The 17,879-nt window shown below is 39.1% G+C and overlaps 1 long non-coding RNA gene and 1 other non-coding gene across 29 annotated transcripts in view; one reads left to right on the forward strand and one right to left on the reverse strand.

Annotated features, from left to right (window-relative positions):
• LOC129532022 (uncharacterized) overlaps positions 1 to 17,879 on the forward strand; it is a 369,252-nt gene that overhangs the window by 226,082 nt on the left and 125,291 nt on the right. For all 28 annotated transcript variants that reach the window (XR_010129748.1, XR_010129747.1, XR_010129772.1 and 25 more), the window contains one exon: positions 17,635 to 17,754. This is a non-coding gene — a long non-coding RNA (uncharacterized lncRNA). The remainder of the gene's footprint in view (positions 1 to 17,634; positions 17,755 to 17,879) is intronic.
• On the reverse strand, positions 10,328 to 10,434 carry LOC129532248 (U6 spliceosomal RNA). Its single transcript, XR_008677903.1, has one exon. It is a non-coding gene; the product is annotated as a U6 spliceosomal RNA (small nuclear RNA).

Consider the following 17,879-nt stretch of genomic DNA (forward strand, 5'->3'; position numbering starts at 1 on the left):
GAGATCAAGACCAGCCTAGCCAACATGGTGAAATCCTGTCTCTACTAAAAATACACAAATTAGCTGGGTGTGGTGGTGCATGCCTGTAATCCCAGCTACTTGGGAGGCTGAGGCAGGAGAATAGCTTGAACCAGGGAGTTGGAGGTTGCGGTGAGCGGAGATCGTGCCACTGCACTCCAGCCTGGCGACAAAGTGAGACTCCATCTCAAAAAAAAAAAAAGAAAAAAAAGAAAGAAAGTAGTTTCCCTTTCTGGCTTCTGTGGTTAGCGGTGCAACAGTAGCAAAACTGGTCTCAGACATGTGAGTGGGAGGCAGCAAATCTGCAAAGTGACAATGGTCACCATGTGTACTTTTTACCCTTTCTGTGTGCTAGACCAGAGGCCCATGCTGGCGTGCCATTCTGACATGCACTGTGAGGGAGGTGACATTCTCAGAACAAATGCCGCATGTGTGGAAGATGGAGGAGCCCCGTGCCAAATTCCTTCTGTTTTTATCCTCCTTCCAGTAGGAGCCCCAGATATCAACTCCACAAATTTGAAACTGTGCCAGACCAGAGTGTGTAGAGAAGTGATTGGGGAACTGTGGGAGGGGAGAAGATAATATTGGTATAATAAAATCAAATTCGGGGCTGGGCATAGTAGCTCACGCCTGTAATCCCAGCATTTTGGAAGGCCAAGGTGGGTGGATCACTTGAGGTCAGGGGTTCGAGACCAGCCTGACCAACATGGTGAAACCCTGTCTCTACAAAAAAATACAAAAATTAGCCAGGCGTAGTGGTGCCTACCTTTAGTCCCAGCTACTCTGGAGGCTAAGGTAGGAGAATGGCTTGAACCCAGGAGGTGGAGGTTGCAGTGAGCTGAGGTCGTGCCACTGCACTCCAGCCTAGGTGACAGAGTGAAACCCTGTCTCAACAAACAAACAAACACACACACACAAAAAAAGAAAAGAAAAAAGAAAAAATCAAACTTGAAAAAGAACTCCATTAAAAAGAAAAAAAATGATTTTATAACTATAATAAAACTATGCTATAAATATAATAAAATGCCATGGAACATAACATATTTCTCCATTTATTTAGATATTCACAAAACATTGTTTCAAAATTCTCAGTGTATGAGTCTTACACTTCTTTTGTTGATATTTTTCCGTGTTTTATTTTTTATTGTATTGTGAGTGCAATTTTTTTCTTAATATCATTTTAGATTGTTCATTGCTAGCATATAAAATACAATTGATTTTTTATATTGGTTTTATATCCTGCAACCTTCCTAAACTTACTCATTAGTTCTAGCAGGTTTTTAAAAATAGATTCCATCAGATTTTCTACACACATCTTCTGTGATTAAGGACAGTTTTATTTCTTTTTTCCCAGTCTGGATGCCTTTTATTATTTTTTTCCAGTCTATCCCTGGCTATAACTTTCAGTAAAATTTTCAATAGAAGTGTTAAGAATGGACATGCTTGTCTTGTTTCTGATCTCAGTCTTTCACCATCAAATATCACATAGATACAGGTTTCTTGAGAAAAGCTCTTTATAAGGTTGAAGAAGTTCTGCTTTTTTCTACTTTGTGGAAAGTTCTTTTTATTTTATCATGGATTTCGTCAAATGATTTTCCTATATCTATTGAGATAATCATGCGATTTTTATTCTTTATTCTATTAATATGGTATGTAATATTAATATATTTTAAGATATTAATCTAACCTTACTTTCCTGGGGTAATTCCCACTTTGTCATGGTGGGTACTTAAAAATATATGTTTATGTATTCAGTTTGCTAGTATTATTTTTAAAGAGTTTTTGCATCTATTTTTATGAGAGATTTTAGTTGATAGTTTTTCCTACTTCTGATATCTTTGTATTGTGTTGGTATCTGGGTAATGATACTGGCCTCATCGAATGAGTTAGGAAATATTTCCTCCTCACCTATTGGTATCGGTTGAACTGTGCCCTCCTTCCCAAATGTATACGTTAAAATGCTAAGTGCCAGTGCCTCAGAATGTGCTCTTATTTGGAGATGAGGTTTCTATAGAGGTAATCAAGTTAAAATGAGGTCTTTAGGGTGGGTCCCAATCCAATACGACTGGTGTCCTTGTAAGAAGCGGAAATTTGGACACAGACACAGACAGAGGGGAGAGAATGTGAAGACAGGCGGAAGATGACTCTGCAAGCCAGTGAAAGAGGCCTGGAACAGACCCTTCCCTCACAGTCCTTGGAAGGAACCAACCTACCAACACCTTGGTCTTGGACTTGTAGCCTCTAGAACTGTGAGACAGTAAATTTCCATAGTTTAAGCCACATAGTGCAGTACTTTGTGATGGCAGCCCTCATAAACAAATACACAGATTTTCTGAAGAGTTTGTATAGGATTGGCAAGATTGCTTCCTTAAATATTGGATACAATTGACCAGTAAAGTCATCTGGGCCTAGAGTTTTTTTTTGTGGGAAGATTTTAAGTTACTAATTCAATTTCTTATTTGTTATCAGTCTCCTCAGATTTTAAATTTCTGATTGAGTCAGTTTTGGTAATTTTTGTCTTTCTAGGAATTTATACATTTCATCTATGTTGTGTAATTTGCTGGCATAAAGCTGTTCATAGTATTCTCTTAAAATCCTTTCTGTAGGGTCAGTAGCTACATTCCCTTTTCATTCCTGATTTTCATAATTTATGTCTTATTTCTTTTTTTCTTTGTCAGTCTAGAGAAAATTTTATCAACTGTATTTCTCTTTTCAAATAATCAGCTTTTGACTTTCTTCCTTACTGTTTTTATTTTATTGATTTGTATTTTGATTGCTATTGTTTCCTTCACTTTACTTTGGGTTTAATTTGCCCTTCTTTTTCTACCTTTTGAAGTGAAAGATTAGATTATGGATTGTAGATCTTTCTTCCTTCTAATTTAAGCATTTAAAGCTATAAACTTTCTTTTAGGCCTTGCATTAGCTACCCTCAGAGATTTCAGTGGTTTTGTTTTCATTCAGTTTGAAATGTTTTCTAATTAACCTTATGATTTTTTTTCTTTGACCCATGGTGATTAAATTATTTATTTAGTTATTATTTTATTTGGGGGGGGGTGGTGTTTTGCTCTTATTGGCCAGACAGGAGTGCAATGGCACGACCTTGGCTCACTGCAGCATCCACTTCCCAGGTTCAAGTGATTCTCCTGCCTCAGCCTCCTGAGTAGCTGTGACTACAGGCGTGTGCCACCATGCCAGATAATTTTTGTATTTTTAGTAGATACGGGGTTTCACAGACGGAGTCTCATGCTGTCTTCCAGACTGGAGTGCAGTGGCTCAGTCTCAGCTCACTGCAACCTCTGCCTCCCAGTTCAAGTAATTCTCCTGCCTCAGGTTCCTGAGTAGCTGCGACTACAGGTGCGTGCCACCATGCTGGCTAATTTTTGTATTTTTAGTAGATATGGGGTTTCGCCATGTTGGCCAGGCTGGTCTCGAACTCCTCACCTCAGGTAATCTACCCTCCTCAGCCTCCCAAATTGTTGGAATTACAGGCATGAGCCACCGCTCCTGGCCTCCATGTTTATTTAGAAGTATGTTTTTCAAATGTTTGAGGGTTTACCAAATTTCTTTCTGTCGTTAATTTTCAATTTAGTTCCATCAGGGTTGGAGGACATACTTCAGATGACTTCAATCCTTTTAAGTTTATTGAGACTAGTTTCGTGATCCAGCAAAGGCTCTATCCTGGAAAATGTTCCATGTGGATGTGAAAGGACTGTATACCCTGCTGTTGGGTGGGAGCATTCTATATGTTAGCTGGGTAAAGTTGGTTGACAGTTGTGCAAGATTTATATATCCTTATTCATTTTATGCCTAGCCATTCTATCAGTTACTTAGAGAAGGGACTTAAAATTTCTAATTACAATTACTAAATTGTCCATTTCTCCTTTCCATTCTGTCAGTGTTTGCTGCATGTATGTGTTATTCAATGCCTATGTCTTTATAATTGTTTTATGTTTCTGATGTTTTGATACTTTTATCATTATGAAATATTGTTGCTATTTATCCCTACCAATATTTCTTGATTTAAATTCTATTTTTTTTTCTGATATTAACATAAGTACTTCAACTCCCTTATGGTAACATTTTGTATGATTTACATATATTTTCTCCATTTTTTTTTTTTTTTTTTTTTGAGACAGTCTCTCTCTGTCACCCAGGCTGGAGTGCACTGGTGCAATCTCAGCTCACTGCAACCTCCGCCTCCCACGTTCAAGCGATTCTCTTGCCTCAGCCTCCTGCCTCTTGAGTAGCTGAGATTACAAGTGTGCACCACCAGGCCCAGCTAATTTTTGTATTTTTAGTAGAGATGGGGTTTCACCATGTTGGCCAGGCTGGTCTCGAACTCCTGACTTCAAGCGATTCGCCCACCTGGTCCTCCCAAAGTGCTGGGATTACAGGCATGAGCCAGCTATATTTTCCCCATTCTTTTACTTTGTAACTACTTTTGTCTGAATTAAAAGTGCTTTTCTTGAAGACAGCTTATGTAGTCATGTGTCAATTAACGACAGGGATGTTTTGAGAAATGTACCTTTCCAGAAACCTAGATGGTATAGCCTGCTACACACCTAGACTATAGGGTATAACCTAGTGATCCTAGGCTACAAACCTGTACGGCATGTTACTGTACTCAACACTGCAGGAAATTGTAACATAATCATGACTATTTGTGTATATAAACATTTCTAAAGATAGAAGAGATAGAGTAAAAATATGATATAAAAGATAAAAAATGTAACACCTGTATAGAGCACTTCCCATGAATGGAGCTTGTAGGACTAAAGTTGCTTTGGGTGAGTCAGTGAGTGAATGGTAATTGAATGTGAATGCCTAGGACATTACTGTACCCTACTGCAGGCTTTATACACACTGTACACTTAGGCTACACTTAATTTATTAAAAATGGTTTTCTTTCTTCGATAATAAAATAACATTACATACTACAACTTTTTAAATTTATACCCTTTTATTTTTTTGAGGCAGAGTCTAGCTCTGTTGCCAAGCTGGAGTGCAGTGGTGTGATCTTGGCTCACTGCAGCCTCTGCCTCCTGGGTTCAAGCGATTCTCCTGCCTCAGCCTCCTGAGTAGCTGGAATTACAGGCACGTGGCGCCACTCCCAGCTAATTTTTGTATTTTTAGTAGAGATGGGGTTTCACCATGTTGGCCAGGATAATCTCCATCTCCTGACCTTGTGATCTGCCCACCTCGGCCTCCCAAAGTGCAGGGATTACAGGCATGAGCCACCAAGCTTGGCTTTTATCCTTTTTAATATTTTAACTTTCTGACTTTTTTGCAATAACACTTAGCTTAAAGCATATATTGTACAGCTGTACAAAAGTATTTTCTTTCTTTATAGCCTTATTCAATATTTATTTTTAAAATTTGTAATTTTTTTTCCTACTTTTCAAACTTCTTTGTTAAAAACGAAGAAACAAACACACACATTAGTCTAGGGCTCTACAGGGAGGGTCAGGATCATCAATATCACTGTTTCCCACCTCCACATCTTGTCCCACTGGAAGGTCTTCAGGGTCAGTAACATGGACGGAGCTGTCACTTCCTATGACAGCAATAATTTCTTTGGGAATATCTCCTGAAGGACCTGCCTGAGGCTGCTCTACAGTTAAAAAAAAAATAAGTAGGTGTACACTCTAAAATAGCAACAAAAATGGTATAGTACGGTGTATACATAAACCAGTAGCGTAGTCATTTATTATCTTTATCAAGCATTAGAGACTGCAACTATAATTATGTGGGCTATACTTTTATATGACTGGTAGTAGATTTGTTTACACCAACTTCACCAGAGACTCATGAGTAATGCTTTGTGCTGCAGCGTTACCACAGATATGACATCACGAGGCAACAGAAATTTTTCAGCTTCTTTGTAGTCCTATGGGACCACCGTCCTATATGCGGCCTGTCATTGACTGAAATGTCATGGTGTAGCACACGACTGTATTGGACCGTGCTTTTTCGTACATGTTGATAATGACTGCCTTTTGATTGGAGTGTTTAATCCATTACATTTAATTTAATTGTTGATATCTTTGGATTTACATCTGCCATTTTACTATTTGTTTTTGTATGTCCCATGTCTTTTTTCCCCCCATCCTATTTTGCTGCCTTCTTTTGTGTTAAACACATCCTCTTTTTTTTTTAAGTGTGAGACGTTTTAAGTCCTAGGTTATTTTATTAACTATTTTGAAATTTAATTTTCTTTGTGGTTACTCTAGGGATTATAATACATATCTTATCACAATCTACTTTAGCTTAATGCTGGGAATTTTGAAAAATATAACAACTTTGTTCTAATATAGCTCCATTTCCCCATTCTTTGAGCCATTAATGCTATATTTATTATACTTACATATGCCATAAATCCGACAGAACAGTGATAGAGTGATTGCCTTATGCAGTCATATAATATTTAAACGAACATTTTAAAACCATTTTATATTAACAAATGTATATATATATCATATGAACTTATATAATCTATAAATATATATTTAAACAGAACATTTAAAACAAACTCATATAAAAAAAAGAGAAAAAAACCTGTTCATACAGCCCTTTATGCTAACCCACATATTTATCATTTCCATTGCTCTTCATTTCTTTCTGCGGATTCATTTTCTGGTACCATTTTCTTTCAACCTGAAAGTCTTCCTTTAATATTTCTCATGGGACAGTTCTGCTAGCTACAGATTCTGTTTTTGTTCATCTTTCTTTTGAGCAGAATCTCGCTCTGTCACCCAGGCTGGAGTGCAGTGGCACGATCTTGGCTCACTGCAACCTCCACCTCCGGAGTTGAAGTGATTCTTGTGCCTCAGTCTGCAGAGTAGCTGGGACTATAGGTGACTGCCACCACGCCCAGCTAATTTTTGTATTTTTTGTAGAGATGGGGTTTCACCATGTTGGCCAGGCTGATCTCAAACTCCTGAGCTGAAGTGATCCATCCGCCTCGGCCTCCCAAAATGCTGGGATAACAGGCGTGAGCTGCTGTGCCCGGCCTGTTTTTGTATATCTTTGAATGAATTTATTTTAGCTTCTTTATATATATATATATATATATTTTTTATTATACTTTAAGTTATAGGGTACATGTGCACAACATGCAGGTTTGTTACATATGTATACATGTGCCATGTTGGTGTGCTGCACCCATTAACTCGTCATTTAACATTAGGTATATCTCCCAATGCTATCCCTCCCCCCTCCCCCAACCCCACAACAGGCCCCAGTGTGTGATGTTCCCCTTCCTGTGTCCATGTGTTCTCATTGTTCAATTCCCACCTATGAGTGAGAACATGTGGTGTTTGGTTTTTTGTCCTTGCGATAGTTTGCTGAGAATGATGGTTTCCAGCTTCATCCATATCCCTACAAAGGACATGAACTCATCATTTTTTATGGCTGCATAGTATTCCATGGTGTACATGTGCCACATTTTCTTCATCCAGTCTATCATTGTTGGACATTTGGGTTGGTTCTAAGTCTTTGCTATTATGAATAGTGCCACAATAAACATACGTGTGCATGTGTCTTTATAGCAGCATGACTTATAGTCCTTTGGGTATATACCCAGTAATGGGATGGCTGGGTCAAATGGTTTTTCTAGTTCTAGATCCCTGAGGAATCGCCACACCGACTTCCACAATGGTTGAACTAGTTTACATTCCCACCAACAGTGTAGAAGTGTTCCTATTTCTCCACATCCTCTCCAGCACCTGTTGTTTCCTGACTTTTTAATGATTGCCTTTCTAACTGGTGTGAGATGGTATCTCATTGTGGTTTTGATTTGCATTTCTCTGATGGCCAGTGATGATGAGCATTTTTTCATGTGTCTGTTGGCTGCACAAATGTCTTCTTTTCAGAAGTGTCTGTTCATATCCTTTGCTGACTTGTTGATGGGGTTTTTTTTCTTGTAAATTTGTTTGAGTTCTTTGTAGATTCTGGATATTAGCACTTTGTCAGATGGGTAGATTGTAAAAATTTTCTCCCATTCTGTAGGTTGCCTGTTCACTCTGATGGTAGTTTCTTTTGCTGTGCAGAAGCTCTTTAGTTTAATTAGATCCTATTTGTCAATTGTGGCTTTTGTTGCCATTGCTTTTGGTGTTTTAGGCATGTAGTCCTTGCCTATGCCTATGTCCTGAATGGTACTGCCTAGGTTTTCTACTAGGGTTTTTATGGTTTTAGGTCTAACATTTAAGTCTTTAATCCATCTTGAATTAATTTTTGTATAAGGTGTAAGGAAGGGATCCAGTTTCAGCTTTCTACATAAGGCTAGCCAGTTTTCCCAGCGCTATTTGTTGAATAGGAAATCCTTTTCCCATTTCTTGTTTTTCTCAGGTTTGTCAAAGATCAGATAGTTGTAGATGTTTGGTATTATTTCTGAGGGCTCTGTTCTGTTCCATTGGTTTATATCTCTGTTTTGGTACCGGTACCATGCTGTTTTGGTTACTGTAGCCTTGTAGTGTAGTTTGAAGTTAGGTAGTGGGATGCATCCAGCTTTGTTCTTCTGGCTTAGGATTGACTTGGCAATGCAGGCTCTTTTTTGGTTCCATATAAAATTTAAAGTAGTTTTTTCCAAGTCTGTGAAGAAAATCATCGGTAGCTTGATGGGGATGGCATTGAATCTATAAATTACCTTGGGCAGTATGGCCATTTTCATAATGTTGATTCTTCCTATCCATGAGCATGGTATGTTCTTCCATTTGTTTGTATCCTCTTTTATTTCATTGAGCAGTGGTTTGTAGTTCTTCTTGAAGAGGTCCTTCACATCCCTTGTAAGTTGGATTCCTAGGTATTTTATTTTCTTTGAAGCAATTGTGAATGGGAGTTCACTCATGATTTGGCTCTCTGTTTGTCTGTTATTGGTGTATAAGAATGCTTGTGATTTTTGCACATTGATTTTGTATCCTGAGACTTTGCTGAAGTTGCTTATCAGCTTAAGGAGATTTTGGGTTGAGACGATGGGGTTCTCTAGATATACAATCATGTCATCTGCAAACAGGGACAATTTGACTTCCTCTTTTCCTAATTGAATACCTTTTATTTCTTTCTCCTGCCTGATTGCCCTGGCCAGAACTATGTTGACTAGGAGTGGTGAGAGAGGGCATCCCTGTCTTGTGCCAGTTTTCAAAGGGAATGCTTCCAGTTTTTACCCATTCAGTATGATATTGGCTGTGGGTTTGTCATAGATAGCTCTTATTATTTTGAGATACGTCCCATCAATACCTAATTTATTGAGCGTTTTTAGCATGAAGTGCTGTTGAATTTTGTCAAAGGCCTTTTCTGCATTTATTGAGATAATCATGTGGTTTTTGTCTTTGGTTCTGTTTATATGCTGGATTTTGCTGGACATATTGGTTGACACTGTTTTCTTTGAGTCTTTTGAATATGTTGTTCTACTGCCTTTTGGCCTCTATTGATTCTGATGGAAACTCAGCTGTTAAATATGTTGTTGTTCTTCTGTACATGGGAGTTATTTTTCTCTTACTGCATTCAAGATTTTTAAATTGTCTTTGGCTTTTAGCAATTTAACTATGATGTTCAAATCTCTTTGTGTTTTTCTTACCTAGGTTTGTGGGGCTTCTTGAACCTGCTGATTAATGTTTTTCAGCATAGTTGGGAGGTTTTCAGGGCATTATTTCTTCAAAAAAATTTTTTTAACCTTTTTTCTGCTCTCCTCCCCTTCAGGACTCTTATTATATGTATGTTTGTGTGCTTGATGTTGTCCCAGAGGTCTCTGAGGCTCTGATCATTTTTCTCCAGCCTTTTTTTTCTGTGTTCTTCAGAAAGGATAATTTTTCTTTCTTTCTTTCTTTCTTTTTTTTGAGGTAGAGTTTTGCTCTTGTCGCCCACAATGCAGTGGCACTATCTTGGCTCACTGCAATCTCTGCCTCTTGTGTTCAAGTGATTCTCCTGCCTCAGCCTCCCAAGTAGCTGGGATTACAGGCACCCGCCATCATGCCCGACTAATTTTTGTATTTTTAGTAGAGGTGGGGTTTCATCATTGTTGGCCAGGCTGGTCTCGAACTCCTGACCTCAGGTGATCCACCTGCCTCGGCCTCCCAAAGTGCAGGGATTACAGGTGTGAACCACCTCGCCTGGCTGCAGAAAGGATAATTTCTACTCATCTATCTATGTCTATAGATGTGAGATGATAGAAGGAAATAATCAGTAAGTTCAGACTCTTGCTGTTCTTATATGACATTTGGGTAGATTTCATGAATAGACCCTTTTTAGTTTATTATTTGCTTTTGGTTGATTTCCAGTCCTAAAACGCTTGTTTAAACAATTTTATACTTTTTAAAAAATGAAATGCTTCATGAATTTGCGTGTCATCCTTGTGCAGGGGCCATGCTAATCTTCTCTGTATCATTCCAGTTTTAGTTCATGTGCTGCTGAAGTGAGCAAAACAACTTTATACTTTTATATTTGTTTTGGCGGGGAGAGGATTTGTCCACCTTTTTAGGCTGCTCTAACTTGAAGTATCATCTCTGGTATGTTTATAGTTTTTTTTTAATGTTTACATTTTGGAGTTTTAATTTTGTTCATTCAGTAGCTTGAGATAGGGATCTAACTTTGTTTTTCTTCCAAATGAATAGATAATTTACCAAACAACTTCTGGCTGACTGACTGCATCCCCAGCTTCAGTCTGTTTGTGTGTATAATTTTTGGTTGAGACTAATGTTTGAGCATGTGTGTGTATGTTGGTGCAGCTGTGGAAGAAAATGAATGGCACGTAGGTCCTCAAAATAAAATAAATCACCTCGAAATGTTAAGATAAAATGGAAGCATCTGTATGCAATGGGTGAGTTTTCTTTGTTGTTTTGGAGATCCCTTAGTTTCTGTAAAACTGCTATTTTGAATTCTTGGTCAGAGAGCTCATGAATCACCATCTCATTAGGGTCAGTCACTGGTTCCTTGCTTTATACATTTGGGGAGGTCATGGTTCCATGTTCTTATGGATATATGTCTGTGTCTTTGCATTAAAGGATTTATTATTTATTCCAATCTTCTTTGTCTAGTCTGTTTTGGTTTTTACTGGTATGTTTGCTTAGAGATTATTTGTAATTTAGCTGTTGAATTTCTTACACATTTTTCCCGCTAGGTCACTGCCTCTTTTTCAGCACTAAATGGCACTTAAAACCCAGGTTTGCCTCTGTTCTTCTAGCAAAGGATCAGAGGATTGCCTGGCTGGAATGGGGGAGGTTCCAAAGGAGCTATCCCTGTGGTATGGAAAGGCTGGCTAGGAGTTCATGCCCAAGAGACCTGTGGAATCTACCTCCTACAGTGTAGTGCTGCCGAACAGCCACTCTGATTTGGCATCTCCTTTGGTTGAGTTACAGAGCGGAGCTTCCAGGGCTGGAGATGGTAATCCTGCCCCCTTCCTTTGTGTCCGGCTGTCCACAGGGTGGTATCTCCCTTCAGGCACTCCTGATGCTTCTCATGGGTTGAGGCATGGATAGGTCTCCTGCCAAAGAAGACAAGATGGTAGGCAAGTTGTGTGTCCAACTTAATCTCACTTTTTCCAGTGTAGAATCTGAGTTGGGGGAAGTTTTACATGTGCTTGATACCAAGCAGACTGGGGGAAGGGTGTCACAGATATGAAAATCTGATTCTCTTACTGTCTGCTGGAGTTTTGTTTTGTTTTGTTTTGTTTTGTTTTTACTTCTCAGTGGCCCCAGGAACTGACCGATTCTCTTTCATGAGTTCTGGGAGATTGCTGGTGATAATCTCGTTGATGTATATTTATTTTGGTTATTCTGTGGGGAGAAGTGAAGCCAGCTTTCATCTACATTTTTAAAGTATAATTCTTATTTTGAGTGGCAAGAATCTGATTCCAGTATCCTGCCTTAGTTTTTATGCATTTTTGAAACTCCTACCATTGCATTTAGAACCTTCTACCTGGTGGAGTTTTTTTTTTGTTTTTCAGTTCTGGAAGTATTTGATTTTTTGAAACAGTTGACATTCATATAAAGAACAAGGTTGATAATCAAGCCTGCTCTACTAATTCTGTGCAGTCTAGAAAAGAGTGTACTGGGACCGGGCGCGGTGGCTCACACCTGTAATCCCAGCACTTTGGGAGGCCGAGGCATGCAGATCACAAGGTCAGGAGATCAAGACCATCCTGGCTAACATGGTGAAACCGCGTCTCTACTGAAAATACAAAAAATTAGCTGGACGTGGTGGTCTGTGCCTGTAGTCCCAGCTAATCAGGAGGCTGAGGCAGGAGAATGGCGTGAACCCGGGAGGCGGAGCTTGCAGTGTGCCGAGATGGCGCCACTGTGCTCCAGCCTGGGTGACAGAGCAAAACTCCGTCTCAAAAAAAAGAAAAAAAAAAAAAAAGAAGAAGAAAAGAGTGTACTGGTTAAGTACTGAGAAGCATTTCCTGTGTGTCATGTAAGTACTTCAGGCTCTTAAATGTGTTACTCCAAGGAATAAGGTTGCAAATACAGTTGCTCTAAAAACATATTATACCAGCCTGGACAACATGGTGAAACCCCATCTCTACTAAAAATGCAAAAATTAGCTGGGCATGGTGGTACACACCTGTAATCCCAGCTGCTTGGGAGGCTGAGGCAGGAGAATCACCTGAACCTGGGAAGCAGAGGTTGCAGTGAGCTGAGATTGCGCCACTGCACTCCAGCCTGGGCGACAGAGCGAGACTCCGTCTCAAAAAAGAAAAAAAATTACATAAAATTCCGAGATGCAGCTTTCTTATCTAAAAAGGATTTGCGCAAAGCCTCCTTGCAGTAAGCATATAGGTAACTAAGGTGACTACCTTACGTGTATGCATCACTCATTTATGCCCTAAGTTCTCATTTGTTGAAACAATAGTGCCCTTACTCTAAATCACATAATCACAAGAGCCCTAGGGCTGAATTGCTCAGCTTTAAATGTCAGCGCTGTCATACTAGCTGTGTGATGTGAGCAAGTTCTAAAACTCCCTGTGCTTGTTTCTTACGTATACAATGGAGAGAAGGGGTAGTACTTTGTAGGGTTGTTGTGAAGTTTAAACAAGGTAATAACTGTTCAGTGTTTTTAAAAGTCCCTTGAATGTAACAATTGCATCAGTGGTAAGGTATGCATTTTTCTCATATGGCCTCTGAAATGAGGATGTGTCTTATAATGAATGTAATTTCTTAATAAGCATTTTATCATTTAGTGACATCTTTTTTTATTAGTAGTACTTAATGTTACACTTTGGGTGACATTTTATATTTCAATAACTAATAGTAAGAGGTCTATTAACATTAGCTGCCGTCAACATTACCATCAATATTATCATCAGCATTATCTTGTTTCTAACTGAGATAGTGGCATTTGATAGTTTAGCAGTGCTAGAGTATATATCAAATCTCAATTTTATCTGACTACTTGTTTGCATTGGTGTATTTTTATCAAAGTTCTAGTGTGCTGTTTTTCATATTTGTATCATTTTAGCTAATGTAAAGTATTTATGGGGTCAGCTCATGCAATGTTTCCGTCATTCATTGTACCTTACTTGGCGATCTACTAAAACATGCATCAGCATCCTTCAGTCTCCCGAAATAAGTAGAGACAAAGACATATTCTTTATTTTCTCTGTTGATGTATTTTCCTAAATCCTTTCACAGGAGTGGTTTCTTTCTTAGCTAGGAGAACTAAGCCACCATTGTACCACTTAAGATTTACTGGTTTGCACTGTCCTCTGAGGGAGAAAAGAAGCAATTTATTGATCTGTAACACAGGAATGGACTGTGGCCAAACCTTTTCTGGTTTATACAATGCACCGATATAAGAATCTGCATAGTATTAAGAAGAATGAGCACTCACAATTTGAGGCCGCCTGTCAGCATGAATAATAACTGAGAAAAATCAATACACAATATACAACTGTTCTCTTTGCACGGACACTGCCAGGATTCACACCCAGTGACAGTGTCTTCTTTTTTTTTTTTTTTTCTTTTTTTTGAGACAGGGTCTCTCACTCTGCTGTGCAGGCTGGAATGCAGTGGCGTGATCTCGGCTCACCGCAACCTCTGCCTCCCTGTTCAAGTGATTCTTGTGCCTCAGCCTCCCAAGTAGCTGGGATCACAGGCGTGTACCACCCTATCCAGCTAATTTTTGTAGTTGTAGTAGAGATGGGATTTTGCCATGTTGGCCAGCCTGGTCTTGAACTCGTGGCCTCAAGTGATCCACCCACCTCGGCCTCCCAAAGTGCTGGGATTATAGGCGTGAGCCACCGTGCCCGGCCAACAGTGTCTTGTTATTTTACCAGTGATATGCTTATAGTTCCTAATTTTAGGCTTCCTCCTTATTTTGGTTTTATTGTTCATTTTGGGGAAGGGTGGGAGGCACCAATTTGGATCTGAGAAAAAGGTCTTCTGCCAGATGAAAGAGTTTCAATAACAGGAGAGGACCTTGGGCCAAAGTTTATTAAGCTTGACTAGGAAGATTCTGGGCACATCTCCATCCAAATACCTTGACGCATATTTCATTCACCCCTAGCACATGCAGCTTGTCCCTTCTTGTCTTCTGTTTGCCTTCAAGGTTTTACATGGTGGTATTTACAAGCCGTTATGGAGCAAGAGTGCAAACACACAAGGCTAGCAAGGGGCCAGTAAACAGGGTTTGGCTTAGGGTTTTGTGGTTGTTAGCTTTTAAAAGCATACTTAGTTGAATAATTCCAGAAACTGGGCTTCTTTCCTTTGCCCCTTCATTTGCCCCTCCCTCTCTGGTCTTCCCAGTCTCCACTTTTTTTTTTTTTAAATAAAACTGCGTTTGTCAGAAATGTATAGACAGTCACTCCTATTCTTAAAAGACAGTGTTTATCCCTAATGCCTGCCTTTTGATTCAGCCAGCAATGACTGTGCACACAGAGGTTATTGCTCTCCAAGTTCAATGTTGTGGACCTGAACCAGTGCCTCTGTTTCTAAGAGAAAGTCAGGTGATTACCCCTTCATCAGGGAGATTGGAGCCATCCTATCCTCCTGGTGTGTCACCAGCCAGAAACTAAGGATCAGCAGGGAGTGGATGGTTTAGAATCTCCTCTCTCCAGGTGGACACAATGCTATTCAGTGTAGCTGGAAAAGCCACGCAGCGGGCAGGCTTGTCAGAAGCAATCTGTTTTTAAAAAAAAAAAAAAGAGAAAAAAGGGTCCTTTTGAGTTTACACTGAGTTGCTTTCGCAGTAGTTAGCTTTGAACTGTGGTGCAAACCCATTTAAACAATGAGGGAAATTTCACTAAGTGGCAAGAAATTCTCACCCTGTGTGATCAAAGCAATCAGCCATTTCCTTTTCCTTCCTTTTTATTTACTTATATTTCTGACCCCTTATAATCTTCGTGATTGTAGCCTGATAGTTTCCTTTTTTGAATAGCATTAAAAAAAATACCTTTTCTTTTCCCTGAGGGTTTTAAAGCAAATAAAACAAGACAGAAGGGGTCTAAATTTTTAGTTTTATTTTTTGAGACAGTCTCGTTCTGTCGCCCAGGCTGGGGTGCAGTGGTGCAATCTCAGCTCACCGCAATCTCTGTCTCCCAGGTTCAAGTGGTTCTGGTGCCTCAGCCTCCCGAGTAGCTGGGATTACAGGCGTGCACCACCAGCCCTGGCTAATTTTTGTATTTTTTAGTAGAGACGAGGTTTTGCCATGTTGGCCAGGCTGGTCTCAAACTCCTGACCTCAGGTGATCTGCCTGCCTCAGCCTCCCACAGTGCTGGGATTACAGGTGTGAGCCACCGCGCCCGGCCTAAATATTTATTTTTAATAATTGTTATTACAAAAGTAAGAAAAGAGCTAAAATCCATGATTTCATCACCCAGAGGCAACCACCACAGTGAACATTTTGGTACATTTACTTCTCATCGTTTAAATGTGTACATATACACATACATATTTTTAATAAAATTAGGTTTAGGATAGTATACAGTTTTGTTTTTCTTTTAACCAACATACTTTGAATATTTTACCTTATTAAAAACTTATATGATTTCAATGGCTGCATTAGAATGAGTGTATACAGATATTATCTTGGCATTCTGTTGTTAAGAGGTCGTGTGGGTTTCTGAATTGACACTTTAATTCTCAACTTAGAGTTTATTTCTCCCAACTTCTTCTGATTTCATGGGTCTAGAGTCAGAGATTGGGCACAATGGAAATGGAATTTCTATATGTACTGTTGTTTACTGTTTGCTAGTATTTTTCAGAAGGTATTTGCAAAAACCAAAGGGGAAACAGTGTTCTTTTTTGTATTTTTTCTTTTTTTGTTTTAAATTTTGTGATTGAAATATAAGTCTTATTATGGTAATCTCAGGTAACTTTTAAATAGAAATATCAATGTAAAATGAATACATTGCCCAATGTGGACCCCGGTGTTTCAGAACTATGTGCCATGATCTATCATTTTGTTACTGGAAAGGGGTCTTAATCCAGACCCCAAGATCTTGGATCTCTCACTAGGAGGAATTAGAGGTGAATCCATAGAGTAAAGTAAAAGCAAGTTTATTAAGAAAATAAAGGAATAAAGAATGGCTGCTCCATAGGCAGAGCAGGAGCGTGGGCTGCTCAACTGATTGTACACACAGTTACTTCTTGATGCTAAACAAGAGGTGGATTATTCTTGTGTTTTGCAGGAAAGGGGTGGGCAGTTCCTGGAAGTGAGGGGTCCTCCCCTTTTTAGACCATATAGGATAACTTCCTGACATTGCCATGGCATTTGTAAACTGTCCTGCTGCTGGTGGGAATGTTTTTTAGCATGCTAATGCATTATAATTAGCATATAATGAGCAGTGAGAATGATCAGAGATCACTTTCATCTTCATCTTGGTTTTGGTGGGTTTTGGACGGCTTCTTTACCACAACCTGTTTTATCAGCAAGGTCTTTGTGACCTGTATCTTGTGCTGACCTGTCTCATCCTGTGACTAAGAATGCCTAACCTCCTGGGAATTTAGACTTAAAATAAAGGTCTCAGCCTTATTTTATCTAGCCCCTATTCAAGATGGAGTTGCTCTGGTCCGAATGCCTCTAATAATTTGAAGTTTATCCAGCGGCACAGTGGGAGATAATGAATTTTTGTTTAAGAGGAGGAGGACTGACTGGATCAGATTTGTGCTTTAGAAAGGTGGTTGCATGTAAGAAAGAGGCGTTGGTAGAAAGACTTCAGATATCTCAAAAGAATTTCCATGAAGTTAATCTTTTTAAAAATGTAAACATTTGGTGCAGTAATTGCTTTGAAATTGCAGTTGAATAAATGAACTTTTTGAACCAGAATTTGGAAAGGAAGATATGCTTAAAAACCAAAAATATTTTGTAGAGTGCTACACATTAGGAAGTCATTTGTATTTGGTGACCACTTTCCTAAAATAGTCTCATTTCTAGAGAACCAATTTTGTTTCCCATAGATTATTATGTGTAGAGACCCCCTTTCAGTATGTAGCCACTGGTACATCCGTGGGTGTTATCTCCATACTGCCAGGTCCAATGCAGTCACCTCCTGGATCTATAGTCTTTCTCCCCCCATTCCGATTTGCTTTCTCTGTTAGCAGTCATCTTTGTAAACGGAAGTCTAAGATTTAGTGTTGTACATTTTTTAAATGATCCATTTTGATGGGGCTCTCTTTATTGTTTCAGGTTGAATGCCTTTGAGAACTTGATGCATAAAATTTGCATGACTCCTCACTCCTTTCTGGATCTCTCATTGGACTCAAGCCAGCATGGCTCACACCACAAAGGTTAACGGCAGTGCCTCAGGTAACCCTGTGCTCTGGAGTTTGTGTGTTAAATGTATGTCTTTTCTCAAACTAATTTTTTATTCTCTTTAATAATGAACGGATAATAGCAAGTTGCCTAGATAACTAGGATTTCAAAGCAATTTT

The sequence above is a fragment of the Gorilla gorilla genome, chromosome 11 (genome assembly GCF_029281585.2).
Source record: "Gorilla gorilla gorilla isolate KB3781 chromosome 11, NHGRI_mGorGor1-v2.1_pri, whole genome shotgun sequence".
In the NCBI taxonomy this organism is placed as follows: Eukaryota; Metazoa; Chordata; class Mammalia; order Primates; family Hominidae; genus Gorilla; species Gorilla gorilla.